General features: G+C 37.4%; 1 long non-coding RNA gene and 1 pseudogene across 1 annotated transcript in view; both read right to left on the reverse strand.

Annotated features, from left to right (window-relative positions):
* LOC119505744 overlaps positions 1-22,817 on the reverse strand; it is a 310,630-nt gene that overhangs the window by 58,804 nt on the left and 229,009 nt on the right. The window lies entirely within an intron of this gene.
* LOC119505742 lies at positions 17,929-18,616 on the reverse strand (annotated as a pseudogene).

Below are 22,817 nucleotides of genomic sequence, written 5' to 3' on the forward strand. Positions count from 1 at the left end.
AAATAACACAATTCTAGATGATTTTTTTCAGCAGTTTAAAATGCTACCTCCATTGTTTCTAATAAAAAGGCAGCTGTCATTCTTGTTGTTTCCCTATATAAAAGGTGTATTTTGTTCTCTGGCTGCTTTTAGAATAATCCTCTTATTTTTGGCTGTAAGTCACTTGACTCTGATTTGCTCACATGGGTTTTCATTGTGTTTGGTCTTCTTTGGGCTTGTTGAGTTTCTTAGAGTTGTGGGTTAATATATTTTTAAATTTAATTTGGAAAATTTTCAGCCACTATTGTTTCAGATATTTTTCTGTTTCATTCTCTTTCTCCATATATATGCAAACTAAGGAGCAGAACTAAAACAATTTTGAAAAAAGAATAATAAAGTGGGAGGATTCACTCTTTCTGATGGTAAACTTTACTACACACCTAGCATAATCCAGGCAGTATGATATTGGTGAAAGCATACATAGATTACCGGAACAGACATAGGCCAACATAAATACAGTCAAGTAATTTTTATAAAGGGGCAAAAGTTATTCAATGGAGGAAATACAGTCCTTTCAACAAATGGACTTGGATCAATTAGGCATCCACAGGCAAAAAAATAGAATTTGACATATACCTCACACCATAGTAAAAAAATAATTCAAAATGGATCCTGAACTTGGTATAAATTGTAAAACTCTAATAAATAAATTCTGTATTTGTTATTTAGAAATAAATATAGAACAAAATCTTTGTGATGTCAGGTTGGTGAAAAGCATGAACAATTCAAAATTGGTAAATTGTACTTTATAAAAATTAAAAACCTTGAATCTGTAAAAGATTCTGTTAAGAAGATGGAAAAGAAAAGCTACAGACGGAGAAAACATTTGCAAGCCACATATCTGAGAAAGGTCTTATATCAAGAATATGTTAAAAAAAAAACTTCAAAACTCAACAGTAAAATAGCAAACAATTCAATTAGAAAATGGAAAACAGATATGATTGGATGTTGCACAAGTGAAGATATACAGATAGCAAATAAGCACATGAAAAGGTGTGTAACATCATTTGCCATTGGACAAATGAAGTTTAAACCACCATGAGACATCAATACACACCTAATAAGACAGCTAGGATAAAAATAACAATAATAGTAAATGATGGCAAGGATCCCCAGAAACAGGATGGTCTCCCAACATTGTTGGTGGGAATGTAAAATGGTACAACAACTCTGAAAAATAGTTTGCAATTTCTTATAAAACTGACCATACACTTACCATATAGCTCAGCAATTACATACCTGGGCATTTACCCCAAAGAAATGAAAACTTACGTTCACACAACAATTGTACATAAGTATTCATAGTAGCTTTATTCATAATAGAAAAAATGAGGAAATGGCCCAAACACCCTTCAATGGATGTTAAGTGAACTCTGGTGCATCCATACAATAGAATACTACTCAGCAATAAAAAAAGGAATGAGCTGTTGATAACGGCAGCGACCCTCAGTGAATCTCAGAGGAATTATGCTTAGTGAAAGAAGTCAATCCCAAAAGGTTACCTACTGTATGACTCCATTTATATAGTATTCTCAGTTTCCAGGTGGTTTCCACAGGTCAGGGAAAGGGGGTACAAGGTGTGAATGTAAAGGAATAACATAAAGAGTTTCTTTGTGGTGATATTTCATGTGTATCCTATTTTGGGTAGCGGTTATGTGAATCTTTACATGGGATAACATTGCATAAAGGTAAATGCACACACACACACAAATGAATACATGTAAAAATAATGAAAATGGAATAAGGTCTATAGTATAAATAAGAGTATTGTACAATGTTGATTTCTTGGTTTTGATATTATACTGCAGTTGTATAAATTGTCACCATTAGAGAAAGCTGGGTAAAGGGTACATAGAACTTTATGTACTATTTTTGCAATCATTTGTGGGTCTATAACTATTTCACAATACACAGTTTAAAAAAATTACCTATACTTTATTATAATAAGCTGCTTCTTCTTCATGTATGGATGAAGCTTGTCTCTGAATAAGCAGCTCTAAAATGTTGATGCACATACTATTGAGAGGCTCTGGTAGCTGTGTCTACTTTTTGTAGATGAGAGCTAGATGCCATCTTGCCCTCTGCATGACTGTCACTTCATAAATGAGTGATCTGCAGTCATTTCAAGGGTGATGTGGACATCCTTAACTAACTTATGACTAGTTGACAGGAACAAGAAGTTAAAGCAAACTTTATTAAAAATAAAACAGTTTTCTAAATATGCTCATTAAAAAGAATATTAATTTTTATGAAACATAAAGCAGGCATTGAAAGAGTAAACAGACTTGCACAAGAACATTGGGATTAAGAAGGCCTATGTTATTTTGTTGACTTTCAAACAAAAGGCATGAATGAAAAGGTCTTCAGTGATGTAATTTTTTTTCATATCCTTAACAATAATTTTTATTAAAAACAACCTTTTATTATGGAAAATTTCAAGAACACCTGTTTTAATTTCTTGGGCTGCTCAAGTAAATACCATGAAAAGAGTCAGGAATTTATTTGCTAATGGTTTGAGGCTAAAGAAAGTCCAAATCAAGGCATCATCAGCGTGATGCTTTCTTTCTGAAAGCCTGTGGGATTGTGGGGCTGACTGCTTGTGATCCTTGATCTCAGCTTGTTGCAAGGTAAGGCACCTGGCAGCTCTCTCTTGGTCTCTTCATTCTTTTCTGGGTTCCTTTGATGTTCAACTTCTTGTTTCCTGTGGCTTTCTTGCTCCAGTGATATAATTTTTTTATTTATGAAAAAATTACTCAGGATAATGTGAGCCTAAAATGCTGTAAGATGAAAGTGCAAAACTAGCAAAGTTAGGAGAAATTGATCCTAGCAAAGCAATTCTTAAAGAATGGATAAGTTAATTTCTCTAAACAGAAAAAAAATGATAGCAGAAAAAGATCTGGAACTTCAGAAAGGAAAGAACATTGGAATGCATAAAAATATGGTAAGTTTAGTAGACTACCCTTCTCATGAGTTTCTTAAAGTATTTTTGGTGGTTGAAGAAAAATTATAACACTTCTAATGTGGTGTTACTGAATGTTTGTAGATGAATACTTAAGGCAACTGCATTTTAAAAATTGGGGGTAGGTTGATTTATAGGCTAAGCCCTTGATATGGGGGCTTTCCTTTATGAAGCTTGTTACTGCAAAGGAGAGGCCAAGCCTACTTATAATTGTGCCTAAGAGTCTCCCTCAGAGAGCCTCACTGTTGCTCAGAAGTGGTCTCTTTTTCTCTCTAAGCCCACTCAGCAGGTGAACTCACTGCCTTCCCCACTATGTGGGACATGACTCCCAGGGATGTAAATCCCTCTGGCAACACGGAACATGACTCCAGGAATTGTGGGATTGAGAAAATCTTCTTGACCAAAAGGAAGAAGAGAAATGAAACAAAATAGTTTCAGGGGCTGAAACTGGAGTCGAGAGGTCACTCTGGAGGGTATTCTTATGCAGTATGTAGATATCATTTTTAGTTTTTAGTATATTGGATTAGCTAAAAGGAAATACCTGAAACTGTTCAACTGCATCCCGTTAGCCTTGATTGTTGAAGACGACTGTATAACTATGTAGCTTACATGGTGTGACTGTGAGATTGTGAAAACCTCGTGGCTCACACTCCCTTTATCCAGTGTATGAACAGATGAGTAGAAAAATGGGAACAAAAATTAAATGAATAATTGGGGAGAAGTGGGGATGGGATGTTTTGGGTGTTCTTTACTTGTGCTTTTATTCTTATTTTTATTATTTTTTTGGAGTAATGAAAATGTTCAAAAATTGATTTTGATGATGGATGCACAACTATATGATGGTACTGTGAACAGTTGGTTGTACACTGTGGATGATTGTAGGGTATCTGAATATATCTCAATAAACTGAATTAAAAAATAATTGGGGGTAGGTGGGTGTTCTAGTTTGCTAATGCTGCCAGAATGCAAAACATCAGAGACAGATTGGCTTTTATAAAGGGGGTTTATTTGGTTACACAGTTACAGTCTTAAGGCCATAAAGTGTCCAAGGTAACACATCAGCAATTGGGTACCTTCACTGGACGATGGCCAATGGTGTCTGGAAAACCTCTGTTAGCTGGGAAGGCATGTGGCTGGCTTCTGCTCCAAAGTTCTGGTTTCAAAATGGCTTTCTCCCAGGACATTCCTCTCTAGGCTGCAGTCCCTCAAAAATGTCACTCTTAGTTGCACTAGAGGTATTTGTCCTTTCTTAGCTTTTCTGGAGCAAGAGCCTGCTTTCAGTGGCTGTCTTCAAACTGTCTCCCATCTGCAGCTCCTGTGCTTTCTTCAAAGTGTCCCTCTTGACTATAGCAACTTGCTCCTTCTGTCTGATCTTATATAGTACTCCAGTAATTTAATTCAGATCCACCCTGAATAGGTGGGCCAACACCTCCATGGAAATTATCCAGAGTCATCACCCACAGTTGGGTGGGGCACATCTCCATGGAAATACTCAAAGAATTACAATCTAATTAACACTGATAAGTCTGCCCACACAAGATTACATCAAAGATAATGGCATTTGGGGGGACATAATACATTCAAACTGGCACAAATATGCATAGAAAAGGACAAAAGGGATCTAAATGAAAGTAAGATTTCTACACATCACTCGGAGTGGTGAAACTGGAGCCGGTAGACTGTGATAGGTTATGTGTGTAGATTTTAATACCTAAAGCAACCACTAAGAAAAAATATGAATTTGCTCAAAACACTATAAATAAATCAAGACGGAATTCTAAAAAATATCCAAGGAACCTAAGGAAAGGTGTGAAAAGGGAAAAAGAGGAGACAAACAGAAAACAGATAATATGGCAGACTTCAATCCTAGTATATCAATTATTACTTTAAAAGCAATTGGTCTAAATACAATAATTAAATGGCAGGGATTAGCAGAGTAGACGCATGTATTCCTACTTAATGTTTTGCATCACTTTTTTCTATTTTTAACTTTACGTAAATGGAAACACATTGCATGTATTCTGAATTTTTTTTGCTCATTCTGTTTTTGAGGTTTATGTCTGCTGATGCATTGTATATTTAATTTATTCATTTTCAGCGTTGTATAGTATTCTGTTTTATGTCAAACTTATTTATCTCTTCTAATATTATAGAACTGGTTTGTTCCCAATGTTTAACAAATACAAATAAACTTACTATGAACATCTATGTCCATTTGCCCTGGTGCATCACGAACATGTGCCTACTGGTCACATTGCTTGGTCATAGGATATAAACATGTCCAATTTCACTGTATTATGTGAAAATATTTTCATAGTGGTTGTATCTGTTTACATTTCTGTTAGTACTGGATTTGAGATCACACTTGATATTGTTCAACTTTAAAAGTTTTTGCTTATCTGGTAAGTGTGAAATTGCCTCTTGTGGTTTCAATTTATATTTCCCTGATTGCTAATGAGCTTGACCACCTTTTCATGGGTTTATGGTTAATTTATGCTTCCTTTTATTAAAAATCCCTGCTCAGGAATATGACTCCCGGGATGAATGTGGACCCGGCATCATGGGACTGAGAGTATCTTCTTGACCAAAAGGGGGATGCAAAATGAGACAAAATAGTTTCAGTGGCTGAGAGATTTCAAATGGAGTTGAGAGGTCACTCTGGTGGACATTCTTATGCACTATATAGATAACACCTCTTAGGTTTTAATGTATTGGAATAGCTAGAAGTAAATACCTGAAACTACCAAAATCCAACCCAGCAGTCTGGACCCCTGAAGGCAATTATATAATAATGTAGATTACAAGGGGTGACAGTGTGATTGTGAAGGCCTTGTGGATCATACCCCCTTTATCTAGTGTATGGATGAGTGGAGGAATGGGGATAAAAACTAAAGGACAAATGGGGTGGGATGGGGGATGATTTGGGTGTTCTTTTTTCAGTTTTATTTTTTATTCTTGTTCTGGTTCTTTCTGATGTAAGAAAAATGTTCAGAGATAGATTGTGGTGATGAACGCATAACTATGTTATCATACTGTGGACAGTGGATTGTATACCATGGATGATTGTATGGTGTATGAATGTATTTCAATAAAACTGAATTTAATAAAAAAAAAAACCCTGCTCAGTTATTTTCCTCATTTTTCTATTGGATCATTAGTCTTTTTATAAAAAGATACTTCCTATCAGTCTAATGAAAGTTTAAAGTAGGCTGACAATACAGTTAATGTGTTAGGTGTGCTCAAAAAATAAACTCAGCAACAATCTGTCCTGCATGGTGTGGACTTTCTTATGGTGTAGATTTCCTTATTGAAATAAGGGGTGGAGGTGGGAAAGGGGCGATGCTGGACTGGATGATGTCTGAATCTATTCCTAGATCCATGACTCTTGATATATAAAGAAATGTTTCAATCAGTGGCAGACATTTTTAATATGAATTATCAAATCACTACTTCAATACATCTCTTTGTGTGCATGCAAAAAAGAATATATAAGAAAACTTTGGAGTATAAATCCATTGTTTAAGGAATTGCTTCTACATGGAAGTTCCATAAATTTGCTTAGACTTCTCAAAGAAAATGGAAGAAAACCAGGATTTAGTATTTTAGGGCTCATGGATACCAAGGAAATGGCGCTCTTCTTTCACCTCATTTGAGACCAGCATTCTTTTGTAGTTTTATGTTGGAAGAGTGTGCTCCTAAACTTTGTCAGAATTTGCTTTATTATTGGTTCATTTTGAAAATCAGAATGTTTTATTCTTTTTTTTTTCTGAAGTAGCAAGTATGATCATAATTTAAAAAGGTTTCTATACATCTTATTCTGTGTTTTCTCAAGCTGTCAAGTTCCTCTTTATGGACACCCTGTGTCTTCTTTATATCCTTCATCTCTTTTGCCACATTTTCTTTCAGCTCAATTTGATTTAGATGATTTCTTTAAACATCTTTAATCAGTTTTTTCAACTCTTGTATCTCAGTGGCATTTGTTCCTTTGATTAGGCCATATCTTCATGTTTCCTGGTGTGACTTGTGATTGTTTGCTATCTAGGCATCTGATTTTCTTGATTACTTCATTCTGGAGGTCGTTTTCTCTCTTTTACCTGGGGTTTGCTAGTTGGTTTTCTTTGATCTCTATCTGTTCTTTGTTTCTCTGGGTCAGTTGTCAGATTGGCTCTGTCCCCCAGTCTTCCCTCAAAATCAGGTGCCCACCATGGCCTGCCACAGGGATTGGAGTACACTGGGCACCCCAGCAAGTTCACTGTGTGTGGTAAAATAAATCTACTGGCTTCCAGTGGTGCTCTGTTTTTCACCAGCCAGCAACTCCTGGTTTTGTTTTAGAGTCCACTTTATTAGTGTGTCATCCATATTTCTCAGCCAAAACAGGACCAGGCTTCCATGCGTAGGGTGTAGACCAGCTCCTGAGGTCCTAAGAAAGGGTCTGGAGCATCTGAAGTGTTTCAATTCCCTTGCACCTTCCAATTTGTCCAGCAGATGATGCTGTTTGGAAACTTAATCATCATTAAAGCTGCTTTGCCTCTGAGCACAGGCTGCATCTACACAGGTGAGCTGAAACTGTGGGATTCCTATGCCCTCACGTCACCAGCCAAAATCTGGTTCAATGTGGAGCTCCACTTGTGATAAAGTACTCCCTCGGCTGACCCAGTACTCCAGCCATCCCCCACACAAGAAAACGTCTGCTGGTGGCTACTTCCCTCAAGATGGGGGAAGGGCTTTCAGACCCAAGGCTGGAAACACAGTCTCTGTCCATGTTTCTCAGTTTCCTTGTCCCTCACTGACCTGGGCCTTGAAATGTCCTCCCCTGTCCCCCAGGCCTTCAAACAGTTGGGGCACATCTCACTGCTGTGTGAGATTTTATAATCTGTGTCCCCGGTGGGAGGGCTCCCATCTGCTATTTCTGTGCCTTTTCCAAATGGAGACCGAGTGAGGGGGAGAGGACCAGCTGGTCCAGGATGGGAGATTCCTACCTGATATTTCTTCTCTTTCTTCAATTTGGCATTTGCGGGGTCCTTCTTCCAGTCTATATCCTCCTCCAGAGTTCTGAACAATTCAGAATTGTCTTTTTTTGTTTGTTTGTTTATTTCATTGAATCTCTGGAGAGAAGTTTTCAGTTACTGTTTACATCACCATGTTGGTGACATCCAAATAATTGATTCTTAAGCTTAATTAAAGCATGACAGAGCCACAAAGTCAGCAGATACTGTTGGAAAAATGATGCTGATAGACTTGCTTGAAGCAGGATAGCCACATGCCTTCAATTTTTAAAATAAAAATCATGGTATCTGCAAAATGCAATAAAATAAAGCATGATAAAAGAAGATAAGCCTGTATAGAGAAAGTCCTGGAAACACTTCAGAGCTAATACACCCGTGACTTCCTTCCTCTTTGAACTCCATCTAGATATCTTATTCTATGTTAAAGACAGTCCTCTTTTCAAGTACAAAGAGGACTTGTACAAACATAAATGGGCAATAAAAACATGCTCAGAGTAGGTAGCAATTGTGCTAGAGAGGAATTTTACAAGCAAGTTATTCATTTGAACTTGCTTATTTCCATATTATTGATTATGAACTACTTTTAATAATCCATCTCCACACCCTATAGTTTCTACATTGTTTAAAAGGTAGATAGCCAATTATTGGTAGTTGCTTGTATTTAGGCCTTATCAAGTAGCCTCATGCCATGTTAAGAAGTATATGTCTGCTTAGTTCTGCCCTTTTTGATATTTGATTTCAGTTTCAAATTTAGTGTAGCTGAGATATAAATACCTTCTCCAATAAATAGGTTTTGGATGTCGGGGGTGTTTATCAAGCAGGTCTTGGGAGTTAGCTGAAGAATAAGAAAGGAAAACTAAAGGTCACCAATAAAATAAACTTAGACCACCTTATTGCTGTCACTAATTTATTGTGAAAGGCATGTGAAAAACTGAACAGTGTTAGGAAAAGAATATGCTGTATAAATCTAAGATGAATCTACATAATCTCTAGTACATTATTTTCTTTTTATTCACAAAGTTGTGATATATTTAAAATAGCTTATCACTAATCAAAGCAATAAGACCAGTAACTTTTTGGAGCTTAATTATTAATATATTTAAAATAGGATAATACATGACAAATAATATTATTTTGATTAGGCCTAAAAGTTGGATAAAAGCATAATAAAGAGTGAAATGTACATCAGATAAAAATTAAATAGAACTCAATGAAAATTAGACTAAGTGGGCATTGGTGCCTTTATATTCTCCTTTTGTACTTGTGATAATGTTCTATTCTTTATCTTTTTTACTTACATACTTGGAAAATAAAATGTATAATATATATAATATTAGCATACATACGTAATATACATGTAGATTTATAAGGCATGAATGACAATTAAATGAACCCTCTGTGACTGTTCTACCTTTCCCAAGAAACTTAACAATGCCAATGCATTTCATTCTCTTCACTTTTGTGTTTGGATTCCCTGAAAATATTTGTGTGGCATGCTGGGTGAAGCAGATATGGCTGCTTGAAGGCAGAAGTGATGGGCTGGCAATTTATGGGGAGAAGCTCTGCTTTAAATTTTCCGTTTTAAACACATTCAAGTATATAATTCACTGCTGTTAGTAACATTCACAATCATGTCATACCATCATCACCAACCATTACCAAAACTTTTCCTCACCCCAAATAGAAACTCTACAGTTTAAGCATTAACTCCCTGTTTCCAACCTTCACCTGGGAAAAGGTGTGCTGAGTTGTCAGGTGTGCAAATGTTCACCCTTGCCAGATAATGACAAAGAGAATGACAAACTGTATTCTCAGGTTGATCATATCACTTTATGCTCCCATAAATGGTGCAGTAGAGTGTCCCCTTCCATTGAATTCTCTCCAAGGGTTGGTGTTGGTAAACTTCTTAATTTTGGACATGCTAGAGTTGTAAAATGATGTCGCATTAAGGTCTAAATCTAAATTCCCTTTTCACCAAAAAGTGTGATCACCTGTTTCTTCATAATTGTGTTTCCTGCACTGGGAGTTGCTTGATCATATCTTGTGCACATTTTTCTACGATATGTCTTTTTCACATTGATATATAAGAGTTCTTTTTTGTATTCTGGCTACACACCCATATGTGTTGTAAATATCTTCTCTCACTTTATAGAATGACTCTTTACTTCCTTATTGGTGTCATTCGATGAACAAAAGTTCATAACTTAAATATAATCTGTTTCAATCTATCCCTACCTCAAGGAATGCACTTTCTATGTTGACAGTTATATTATCTATGAACGATGACAGTTTTATTTTTTATTTTTTAGGACTTTAATTCATTTTTTCCTGTTTAATCTTTTTATTTATTACAGAAGTTGTAAATTTACAGAAAAGCCATGCAGAAAATTCAGAGTTCCCATATACCCACTCTTTATTAACACCTTGCATTAGTGTGATGCAATTGTTACAATTTATGAAACAATGTTACTAAAATTCTACAATCACCTATATTCCATGGTTTACAGTAGGGTTTCCTTTTTATGCTGCACAGTCCCATGTTTTTTTTTTTTTATTTTATTCTTATAATATATATACAACTTAAAATTTTCCCTTTTAACCACATTCAAATATATAATTCAGTTCTGTTGATGACATTCACAATCATATCGTACCTTCGCCACCATCCATTACAAAACTTTTCCTCACCCCAAAAAGAAACTCTTAAAAATTTAAGCCTTAACTTCCTATTTCCTACCCCCACCCCTGCCCCTGCTAAACTGTATTCTAGTTTCTGACTCTGCCTTTGCTTTTTCTAGTTATTTGTTATTATTGAGATCATACAATAATTTGTCCTTTTGTGTCTGGCTTATTTCACTGAACATGATGTCTCCATTGTTCATCTGTGTTGTCACATGTATCTTTATCTTTTCATGCTAACTGACCAGAATCTCCAGTACAATGTTGGATAGAAGCTGAGACACTGGCATCCTTGTCTTGGCCGTGGAGCAGGGTCACATATGATGTTGCTCCTTTAAGAGCAATGATGACTCTAGGTCCTAGAATTTTCTTTTTGCTTCCTCAAAAGTCACAGTCATTGAATTAACCTGAAGGTGGAGATTTCCCTGGCAGTTGATTGTGATGAGCCACTGGCATCTTTATTGCCTAGGTCATCTTCCAGCAGCTACCTGGAGCTGTCCAGCAGTCACCCTCCTGGGGTCCAAGACTTAATCCAAGAGATGGGGAGTCTGGTTTTTCCCTCTTACTGATTCACGGTGAATCCCATTCATTTTCAGGCATTATTGGATTAAAAAAAAATTATACATGATTGATGCATTGCACAAGGGTGTAGAATTCTAAATCAGCATATTGGCTCCCATTTGAAACTCTAGGACATGTCTAAATTGATTCTTTTGGCACCTTGCCTGTCCTGGGGCTCTCTTGGCATAGTCATCAGGGGACTTGAATTATTTATGCTTGAATAGGCTCTGAGCATGTTTGAACATGCTGTACAGTCATGTCAAATGTAAGTATTCATTGAAAGGTTTTGAATCTGCCAAGTACTTTCATATACATTGGAAAATATTTTTTCTATCACCAGTATATATTATTTTTATGTACATTATCCCTGTTTATTATTATCCCCATATTTCAATTCAATTATCCTTATATATTTTTTTGTATTCACTTTATTATTATTATTATTATTATTATTATTTTAATCTTCATTTTATTGAGATATATTCACTTACCACGCAGTCATACAAAACAAATCGTACATTTGATCGTTCACAGTACCATTACATAGTTGTACATTCATCACCTAAATCAATCCCTGACACCTTCATTAGCACACACACAAAAATAATAAGAATAATAATTAAAGTGAAAAAGAGCAATTGAAGTAAAAAAGAACACTGGGTACCTTTGTCTGTTTGTTTGTTTCCTTCCCCTATTTTTCTACTCATCCATCCATAAACTAGACAAAGTGGAGTGTGGTCCTTCTGGTTTTCCCAATCCCATTGTCACCCCTCATAAGCTACGTTTTTATACAATTGTCTTCGAGATTCATGGGTTCTGGGTTGTAGTTTGATAGTTTCAGGTATCCACCACCAGCTACCCCAATTCTTTAGAACCTAAAAAGGGTTGTCTAAATTGTGCATAAGAGTGCCCACCAGAGTGACCTCTCGGCTCCTTTTGGAATCTTTCTGCTACTGAAGCTTATTTCATTTCCTTTCACATCCCCCTTTTGGTCAAGAAGATGTTCTCCATCCCACGATGCCAGGTCTACATTCCTCCCCGGGAATCATATTCCACGTTGCCAGGGAGATTCACTCCCCTGGGTGTCTGATCCCACATAGTGGGGAGGGCAGTGATTTCACCTTTCGAGTTGGCTTAGCTAGAGAGAGAGGGCCACATCTGAGCAACAAAGAGGCATTTGGGAGGAGGCTCTTAGGCACAATTATAGGGAGGCCTAGCCTCTCCTTTGCAGCAACCGTCTTCCCAAGGGTAAAACATACGGTAGAGGGCTCAACCCATCAAACCACCAGTTCCCTGTGTCTGTGGTCATGTTAGCAACCATCGAGGTGGGGTAGGCCAACACCCCTGCATTCTCCACAGGCTCCTCAAGGGGGCTCGACATATTTTTTTTCCTTGTTTATTTTTTTTTTTAACTTTTTTTTTAAAAAAATCAACTGTATGAAAAAAAATTAAAAAAAAAAACATACAATAAAAGAACATTTCAAAGAGACCATAACAAGGGACTAAGAAAAAGACAACTAACATAAGATAACTGCTTTACTTCCAACATGTTCCTACTTTACCCCAAGAAAGTTACCTAATATAGCAACATTTCTGTGAACTTGTTCCTACTATATCCATCAGAAATTAACAGACCATAGTCATTCCTGGGCATCCCCAGAACGTTAAATAGCTTATCTGTTCTTCTTGGATTATTGTTCTCCCTTCCTTAATTGCTCTCTATTGCTAGTTCCCCTACATTCTACATCATAAACCATTTGTTTTACATTTTTCAAAGTTCACATTAGTGGCAGCTTATAATATTTCTCTTTTTGTGCCTGGCTTATTTTGCTCAGCATTATGTCTTCAAGGTTCATCCATGTTGTCATATGTTTCACGAGATCGTTCCTTCTTACTGCCATGTAGTATTCCATCGTGTGTATATACCACATTTTATTTATCCACTCATCTGTTGAAGGACATTTGGGTTGTTTCCATCTCTTGGCAATTGTGAATAATGCTGCTATGAACATTGGCATGCAGATATCTGTTCGTCTCACTGCTTTCCGATCTTCCAGGTATATACCGAGAAGTGCAATCGCTGGGTCGAATGGTAACTCTTTATCTAGTTTTCTAAGGAACTGCCAGACTGACTTCCAGAGTGGCTGAACCATTATACAGTCCCACAAACAATGAATAAGAGTTCCAATTTCTCCACATCCCCTCCAGCATTTGTAGTTTCCTGTTTGTTTAATGGCAGCCATTCTAATTGGTGTTAGATGGTATCTCATTGTGGTCTTAATTTGCATCTCTCTAATAGGTAGTGAAGCTGAACATTTTTTCATGTGTTTCTTGGCCATTTGTGTTTCCTCTTCAGAGAACTGTCTTTTCATATCTTTTGCCCATTTTATAATTGGGCTGTCTGTACTATTGTCATTGAGTTGTAGGATTTCTTTATATATGCAAGATATCAGTCTTTTGTCAGATACATGGTTTCCAAAAATTTTTTCCCATTGAGTTGGCTGCCTCTTTACCTTTTTCAGAAATTCCTTTGAGGTGCAGAACTTCTAAGCTTCAGGAGTTCCCATTTATCTATTTTTTCTTTTGTTGCTTGTGCTTTGGGTGTAAAGTCTAGGAAGTGGCCGCCTAATACAAGGTCTTCAAAAAGTTTTCCTGTATTATCTTCTAGGAGTTTTATGGTACTTTCTTTTATATTGAGATCTTTCATCCATTTTGAGTTAATTTTTGTGTAGGGTGTGAGGTAGGGGTCCTCTTTCATTCTTTTGGATATGGATATCCAACTCTACCAGCCCCATTTGTTGAAAAGACCATTATGACTCAGTTCAGTGACTTTGGGGGCCTTATCAAAGATCAGTCGGCCATAGATCTGGGGGTCTATCTCCGAATTCTCAATTTGATTCCATTGATCTATATTTCTATCTTTGTGCCAGCACCATGCTGTTTTGACAACTGTGGCTTTATAATAAGCTTCAAAGTCAGGGAGTGTAAGTCCACCCACTTCGTTTTTCTTTTTTAGAGTATCTTTAGCAATTCGAGGCATCTTCCCTTTCCAAATAAATTTGATAACTAGCTTTTCCAAGTCTGCAAAGTAGTTTGTTGGAATTTTGATTGGGATTGCATTGAATCTGCAGAAGAGTTTGGGTAGAATTGACATCTTAATGACATTTAGTCTTCCTATTCATGAACATGGAATATTTTTCCATCTTTTAAGGTCCCCTTCTATTTCTTTTAGTAGAGTTCTGTAGTTTTCTTTGTATAGGTCCTTTACATCTTTGGTTAAGTTTATTCCTAAGTACTTGATTTTTTTAGTTGCTATTGAAAATGGTATCTTTTCTTAAGTGTCTCTTCAGTTTGTTCATTTGTAGCATATAGAAACATTACTGACTTATGTGCATTAATCTTGTATCCCGCTACTTTGCGAAATTTGTTTATTAGCTCTGGTAGCTGTATTGTCGATTTCTCAGAGTTTTCCAGATATAAGGTCATATCATCTGCAAACAATGACAGTTTTACTTCTTCTTTTCCAATTTGGATGCCTCTTATTTCTTTGACTTGCCGGATTCCCCTGGCTAGCACTTCCAGCACAATGTTGAATAACAGTGGTGACAGTGGGCATCCTTGTCTTGTTCCTGATCTTAGAGGGAAGGCTTTCAGTCTCTCACCATTGAGTACTATGCTGGCTGTGGGTTTTTCATATATGCTCTTTATCATATTGAGGAAGTTTCCTTCAATTCCTACCTTTTGAAGTGTTTTTATCAAAAAGGGATGTTGGATTTTGTCAAATGTTTTTTCAGCATCTATTGGGATGATCATTTGATTTTTCCCTTTCGAATTGTTAATGTGTTGTAATACATTGATTGATTTTCTTATGTGGAACCATCCTTGAATGCCTGGAATGAACCCCACTTGGTCATGGTGTATGATTTTTTTAATGTGTCTTTGGATTTGATTTTCAAGTATTTTGTTGAGGATTTTTGCATCTATATTCATTAGGGAGATTGGCCGGTAGTTTTCCTTTTTTGTAGCATCTTTGCCTGGTTTTGGTAATAGATTGATGTTAGCTTCATAAAATGAGTTAGGTAGTGTTCCATTTTCTTCAATGTTTTGAAAGAGTTTGAGTAAGATTGGTGTCAGTTCTTTCTGGAAAGTTTGGTAGAATTCCCCTGTGAAGCCATCTGGCCCTGGGCATTTATTTGTGGGAAGCTTTCTGATGACTGATTGGATCTCTTTGCTTGTGATGGGTTGATTGAGGTCTTCTATTTCTTCTCTGGTCAGTCTAGGTTGTTCATATGTTTCCAGGAAATTTTCCATTTCCTCTACATTATCCAGTTTGTTGCCATACAGTTGTTCATAGTGTCCTCTTATAATTTTTTTAATTTCTTCAGGATCTGCAGTAATGTCACCTTTTTCATTCATTATTTTGTTTATATGGGTCTTCTCTCTTTTTGATTTTGTCAGTCTAGCTAGGGGCTTGTCAATCTTGTTGATCTTCTCAAAGAACCAACTTTTGGTGATATTTATCCTCTCTATTGTTTTTTTGTTCTCTATGTCATTTATTTCTGCTTTAATCCTTGTTATTTCTTTTCTTCTACTTGGTTTAGGATTGGTTTGCTGTTCATTTTCTAGCTTCTTCAGTTGATCCATTAGTTCTTTGATTTTGGCTCTTTCTTCCTTTTTAATATATGTGTTTAGTGCTATAAATTTCCCCCTCAGTACTGCTTTTGCTGCATCCCATAGGTTTTGGTATGTTGTGTTCTCATTTTCATTTGTCTCTATATATTTAGCAATTTCTCTTGCTATTTCTTCTTTAACCCACTGATTGTTTAGGGGTGTGTTGTTTAGCCTCCAGGTATTTGTGAATTTTCTAAGTCTCTGATGGTTATTGACTTCTAATTGTATTCCATTGTGGTCAGAGAATGTGCTTTGAATAATTTCAATCTTTTTAAATTTATTGAGGCTTGTTTTATGTCCCAGCATGTGATCTATTCTGGAGAAAGTGCCATGAGCACTAGAAAAGTATGTGTATCCTGGTGATTTGGGATGTAATGTTCTGTATATGTCTGTTAAATCTAATTCATTTATCAGATTGTTTAGATTTTCAGTTTCCTTATTGGTCTTCTGTCTGGTTGATCTATCTATAGGAGAGAGTGATGTGTTGAAGTTTCCCACAATTATTGTGGAAACGTCAATTGCTTCCTTTAGTTTTGCCAGTGTTTCTCTCATGTATTTTGTGGCACCTTGATTGGGTGCATAGACATTTGTGATTGTTATTTCTTCTTGTTTAATTGCCCCTTTTATTAGTATGTAGTGACCTTCTTTGTCTCTGAAAACATCCCTGCATTTAAAGTCTATTTTATCTGAAATTAATATTGCTACACCTGCTTTCTTTTGGCTGCAGCTTGCATGAAATATTTTTTTCCATCCTTTCACTTTCAATTTCTTTGTGTCCCTGTGTCTAAGATGAGTCTCTTGTATGCAACATATTAATGGTTCATTTTTTTTGATCCATTCTGTGAATCTATATCTTTTAATTGGTAGTTTAATCCATTTACGTTCAATGTTATAACCGTGAAGGCATTTCTTGAATCAGCCATCTTATCCTTTGGTTTGTGTTTGTCATATATATTTTTCCCCTCTCTCTATTAATATCCTTAATTGTACCCATACTGAATCTCTTTAGTACTGAACCTTTCTCCAAGTCTCTCTGTCCTTTCTTTTTTTCTCTGTCTGTAGGGCTCCCTTTAGTATCTCCAGTAGGGCAGGTCTCTTGTTAGCAAATTCTCTCAGCATTTGTTTGTCTGTGAAAAATTTAAGCTCTCCCTCAAATTTGAAGGAGAGCTTTGCTGGATAATGTATTCTTGATTGGAAATTTTTCTCATCAGAATTTTAAATATATCGTGCCACTGCCTTCTCACCTCCATGGTGGCTGCTGAGTAGTCGCTACTTAGTTTTATGCTGTTTCCTTTGTATGTGGTGAATTGCTTTTCTCTTGCTGCTTTCAGAACTTGCTCCTTCTCTTCCGTGTTTGACAGTGTGATCAGAATATGTCTCGGAGTGGGTTTATTTGGATTTATTCTATTTGGAGTTCGCTGGGCATTTATGATTTGTGAATTTATGTTGTTTAGAAGATTTGGGAAGTTTTCCCCAACAATTTCTTTGAATACTCTTCCGAGACCTTTACCCTTTTCTTCCCCTTCTGGAACATCAATGAGTCTTATATTCGGATGTTTTATATTATCTATCATATCCCTGAGGTCCATTTCAATTTTTTCAATTTTTTTCCCCATTCTTTCTTTTCTGCTTTCATTTTCCATTCTGTCATCTTCCAGGTCACTGATTCGTTGTTCAACTTCCTCTAGTCTTGTACTATGAGTGTCCAGAATCTTTTTAATTTGGTCAACAGTTTCTTTAATTTCCATCAGATCATCTATTTTTTTACTTAATCTTGCAGGGGTTCAGCAAAGCCTGACAAAGAGGAAGAGGAGGAGGCGGAAGATGGGGAGGTATGTGCCTTGGGGAGCTCTGGGGGAAGTGGGGCTATCAGTGGAGGCAGCTGAGGGGGGTGGGGATGGGGGATGGAGGTCAGGATTAAAGTTCAGGGCTCCACTTTGGGGGAGATGATGCGATGTTTTGTGCTGCTACATTTGTGGGTAAGGCTCCCAGAACCAAGTCCCCCACTGCAGAGACAGGCATGGGTTCGGTGTGCGGGCTTGGTCGGGTGGGTGTCCGGGATCTGCTGCACCAGGTGTTCTACAGAGAACTCCTCTGCCCCATTCCCACAGCTCCATTTGATGCCATGAAACATGGGCTTCAGCTGTCCCAACAGCTACTCCCAGGACCACTTCAGCCACTCTCGACGGTCACTGCTGATAGAATAGAAGATGGGACTGCAGCCCTTTCCACAGTCCTCCAGGGCTGGGACGTTCAGGTAGTGCACAAGGACAATGTCAGGGTTCTGGAGCAGCCAGTAGCAGCACCAATGGAATGTGAGGACGATGGAAGAGTGAACGTAGCAGCCATAGAGACACTGCATGCCCTGGACCTTCAGCTTCATGTGGTCCTCACGGGTAGTCTTCCCATCTTTCCGTTTCTTCCAGAGGTAACCATCCTTCCGGTATTTCACCTTCTTGCAGTTGTAGAGGATGATGGAGCCATTCTGAGGCCTTGTCTTTGGGGCACAGGATAGCCACTTATCTTGCTTCTCAAAGATGATCATGTAGGATGAAATCTCCTCATTTGTATTCCACTGTAGCCTCTCTGGAGGAAGCAGCGGACAGCGAGGAAGACACTCCAGCAGCTTCTTGGGGAGAAAGATCTTCAGGTGGTGGCTGTCCTCTCCTGGGGTCCCACAGGTGATGGTGGCAGCGGCCATTCTACCCCACACCGACCCCCCCCAGCGCCGGCTGACAGCAGCATCTGACATCACTGCGCATGGGGTGGGGCCTCCACTTAAGGGGCTGAGGGTCGGGAACGGATTGGCTTTTATAAAGGGGGTTTATTTGGTTACAAAGTTACAGTCTTAAGGCCATAAAATGTCCAAGGTAACACATCAACAATTGGATACCTTCACTGGAGGATGGCCAATGGCATCCAGAAAACCTCTGTTAGCTGGGAAGACAAGTGGCTGGTGTCTGCTCCAGAGTTCGGGTTTCAAAATGGCTTTCTCCCAGGATGTTCCTCTCTAGACTGCAGTTCCTCAAAAATGTCACTCTTAATTGCTCTTGAGGCATTTTTCCTCTCTTAGCTTCTCTGGAGCAAAAGTCTGCTTTCAATGGCCATCTCCATAATGTCTCTCATCTGCAGCTCCTCTGTCAGCTCCTGTGCATTCTTCAAAGTATCCCTCTTGCCTGTAGCAAGCTTGTTCCTTTGTCTGAGCTTATGTAGTGCTCTACTAAACTAATCAAGGCCCACACTGAATGGGAGGGGCCACACCACCATGGAAATTATCCAATCAGAGTAAGCACCTATGGTTGGGTGGGTCACATTTCCATGGAAACACTCAAAGAATTACAACCTAATCAACACTAATACATCTGCCCAAGAAGACTGCATCAAAGATAATGATGTTCTGGGGGACATAACACATCCAAACTGGCACAAGGACTGATAACCAAAAACTACAAATAGGTGCCCCCTGGTCCCAAGGACATCTGTACATTTGTCAGTAAATTAGAACATCACTAGGACAGGCACCACCTGATCATATTGCTGCAATTTTAATTTTAACACTTCACATAAAATTTCTTTTTACATTTTATCTTTGAGGAATTTAGAGTTTATAAAGAGCTCTCATATCAAATTTATCCCAGAATCTTCACTACAATTTCGTGAAATGACTATTATTATCTCCAGTTAAAAATATATACATAAACATTTTGCATCTCAAAGTTGTTGAGTGATTTGGCAAAAGTCAGCCTGCCTTTTTGGAGGTGGATTCGGTGCTCCATCCTGCATCTCCTAAGTCTGGATTTATATTTTCCCTTTTTACCATAAGAAACTCCCTATCTGCCCTTATCATTTATCTTTGATGAATGCAAATATATCAGAGCTCTTATCAGTGCCCTGGTCAATCTCTCTCTCTCTCCCTCTCTCTCTCTCTCTCCACATACATGTATAAAATATATATATATATATTTAAAATATTTTTTATTTATATGTCTCAGTGCTATAATTCATCATATTTGGGCATTTTAGAGCAAGTGCCACACACACACCAACACATAATTACCAAGTGTGCATGGTGTCACAACATCTCCACAATGAGACCCAGCTGGGATCTCAGCCTTGCCTGTGGCTGGAACAACCTGCAGAAATTAATTGCTGATGTCAAGCAAAAATCTGATGTGCCATTACTTTCTGTGTGTACCTAATTAACATTATGGCTCAATTTGCCTGCCATTCATGCCTCCTCATCACAGGTAAGAAAGACATACATTTCCAAGGTTAATTAACTGGAAATCTTTAAAGCTGATAAGTGGTAGGGCAGCTGTAACTGGGAGAGACCTGGGAAGGGGCAGGATTCAGCAGTTCTTTGTGAGCTGATGATCCACAGTCAATACACCAGGAACATGCTGATTCCTTTTTTTTTCCTCACTATGCCTCTCTACATGGGTTCCCTATTAATTAAATGTCTGGTCTATAAGATGGAATAAAAATTCCAAGTAAAATTGTGAAATGCAAGCTAAAAATAAGCCACCAGTACTAACTTAAACCTTGAATGCTAAATATGATGAGCAAGAATTAAAAAAATTGAATAATTGATGAGATGTTTAAGCTGATGCATGTAAGATTCCAAAGGTAGGGCTTCCAGGTTAAGCTAATTGGCTGGCTAACAGTACCTCATTCACCTTCTCCCAACTTTTATTTGCAATAATTATAAAAACACAAACAGAGATAAGCAGTTATGGCAGAAATGGCCCTTAAAAGTCAGCACTGAGCTATAGCCAAGAGCAGAGCATTTGTTCCTTTCTCTCAGGGGACATTTGGCAAGGACTGGGGTCATTTTTGTTTGTCACACATGGGGAAGGTGTTACTGGAATATAGCAGGAAAGAGGTCAGGGATGCTGTTAAATATCCTACAGTGTCCCCATCACAATAAAGAATTACCTGGATCCAAATGTTGACAACCATGACTCTGGTTTCTTAAAAATGTTTTCTATATGCTTGGGACTCATGTCCTGCCCCTGGGCACAGCAGATGATGCTTTCGACAAAGAGATACCTCTGTCCTTCCCTCCCTGTCTTACCCACCACCTTCTCTACTGACTCCTTCCCCAAGTCATGGGCCACATACTTTACTTACTTTCCCTTTTCCCCTCTTAACCAAACTTAAAGCCTTTACAAAACAGGGCACATGTGTCAAAAATAATTGTTAGAGGGTACTCAATGTAAATAAATGAATGCTAATTCTCTGTTGTATCTAAATTCTCTGTTGTATCTAAAATTTCAGAAATTTCGGTAAAAACATACTAAGAATACCAATTTCTTCATCTTATGTGCTGTTTACTAGATACTTCTTTTCTAGACAGTGGTTATTAGAGAAATAAAGTTCTAGACTATGTTTTTTAACTTTCCATTTTGAAATAATTTTAAATTTTCAGGACAGTTGCAAGAATAATACAAACCCCATATAGAGAATTTCAGCATCCCTCCCCCAATACCCATATCCATTCATTTTCACATTTTGCCACCTTTGCCATAGCATTCTGTCTGTCTATCATCTATCTATCTATCATCTATCTATCTATCTAGCTAGCTAGCTAGCTATCATTTTCTGATATTTGACAGCAGGTTTCACATACCTAATAAATACTCCTTAAACATGTAATACGTCCATGTATGTTTCCTATGAACAAGGATACTCACTTTTTAGTCACCTTAAGTGCAATTATCAAGTTCAAGAAATTTAATGTTGGTATAAAGCTTGCATTCTATAATCCATTTTATTCTTATGTCTCAATAATACTCTTCTAAGCCTTTTCTCCTCCATTCTTAGATCTCATCCAGTATCATGTATTGCCTTTAATTGTCATTATCTTTTTAGTTTCACTTTCTTTCTTCTTTTAATTGTGGAAACACATACAACATAAATCTTCCCATCTCAGCCTTCCCCAATCACGCCACTCAGTTTCCTCTACCCACTCCCCCACTTTTATGTAGTTCTTGTAAAAATTACATATTTATACATTATAAGTCCAAAACCATTGATGTATCATTACATTTTATGAATTTGCCTTTTAGATCCTGTAGGAATTATAAAGTGGAGTTTTGCAAACCAAAAATACAATAGTACTGATATTTATATTTACCTATGTCACTATCTTTATTGGAGATCTTTATATCTTCGTGTGTAGCTTCAATCATTTGTCTAGTGCCCTTTCCTGTCAACCTGTGGGACTCCCTTTAGCATTTCCTGTAGGGCTGATTTAGGGGTGACGAAGTTTCCTCAGCTTTTGTTTATCTGGGAATGTGTTGAGCCCTCCCTCATTTTTGAAAGACAGTTTTCCCAGATATAAAATTCTTGTTTGGCAATTTTTTTTTCAGCACTTTAAATATGTCTTCCCACTGCTTTCCTGATCCATGGTTTCTGATGAGAAATCAACACATTTTCTTATGGAGGCTGCCTTGTATGTGACATGTTGCTTCTCTTTTGTGGCTTTCAGAATTGTCTCTCATTAGCAATTGAGGGTTTGATTATAAGATGGTGTGGTGTGGATCTTACTTTAGATTGATCATGTTTGGAGTTAGCTGAGCATCTTGGATAGGTATACTCACTTTTTTATATAAATTTGGTAAGTTGTAAGCCATTATTTCTTTGAATCTTCTCTTTGTCCTTTTCTCTCTTTTTTTCTCACAATGCATATATTGGTTTTCAGGTCAGTTTGGTTCCTTTTCTAATTTTCATCTTTTTGTTGATGCTCTCTTTGTGTTCATCTATCACTTTCCTGATTTCCTTTAGCTCTTTGCCTTTATTTTCCTTTGGCTCTTTGAGCAAATTTAGGACCCTTCTTTTTAATTTTACAGTATTTCTTTGAGATGTCTCAGGACTCATCCTCTTCATTGATGGTTTCTAAT

This window comes from Choloepus didactylus, chromosome 10, assembly GCF_015220235.1.
Source record: "Choloepus didactylus isolate mChoDid1 chromosome 10, mChoDid1.pri, whole genome shotgun sequence".
In the NCBI taxonomy this organism is placed as follows: domain Eukaryota; kingdom Metazoa; phylum Chordata; class Mammalia; order Pilosa; family Megalonychidae; genus Choloepus; species Choloepus didactylus.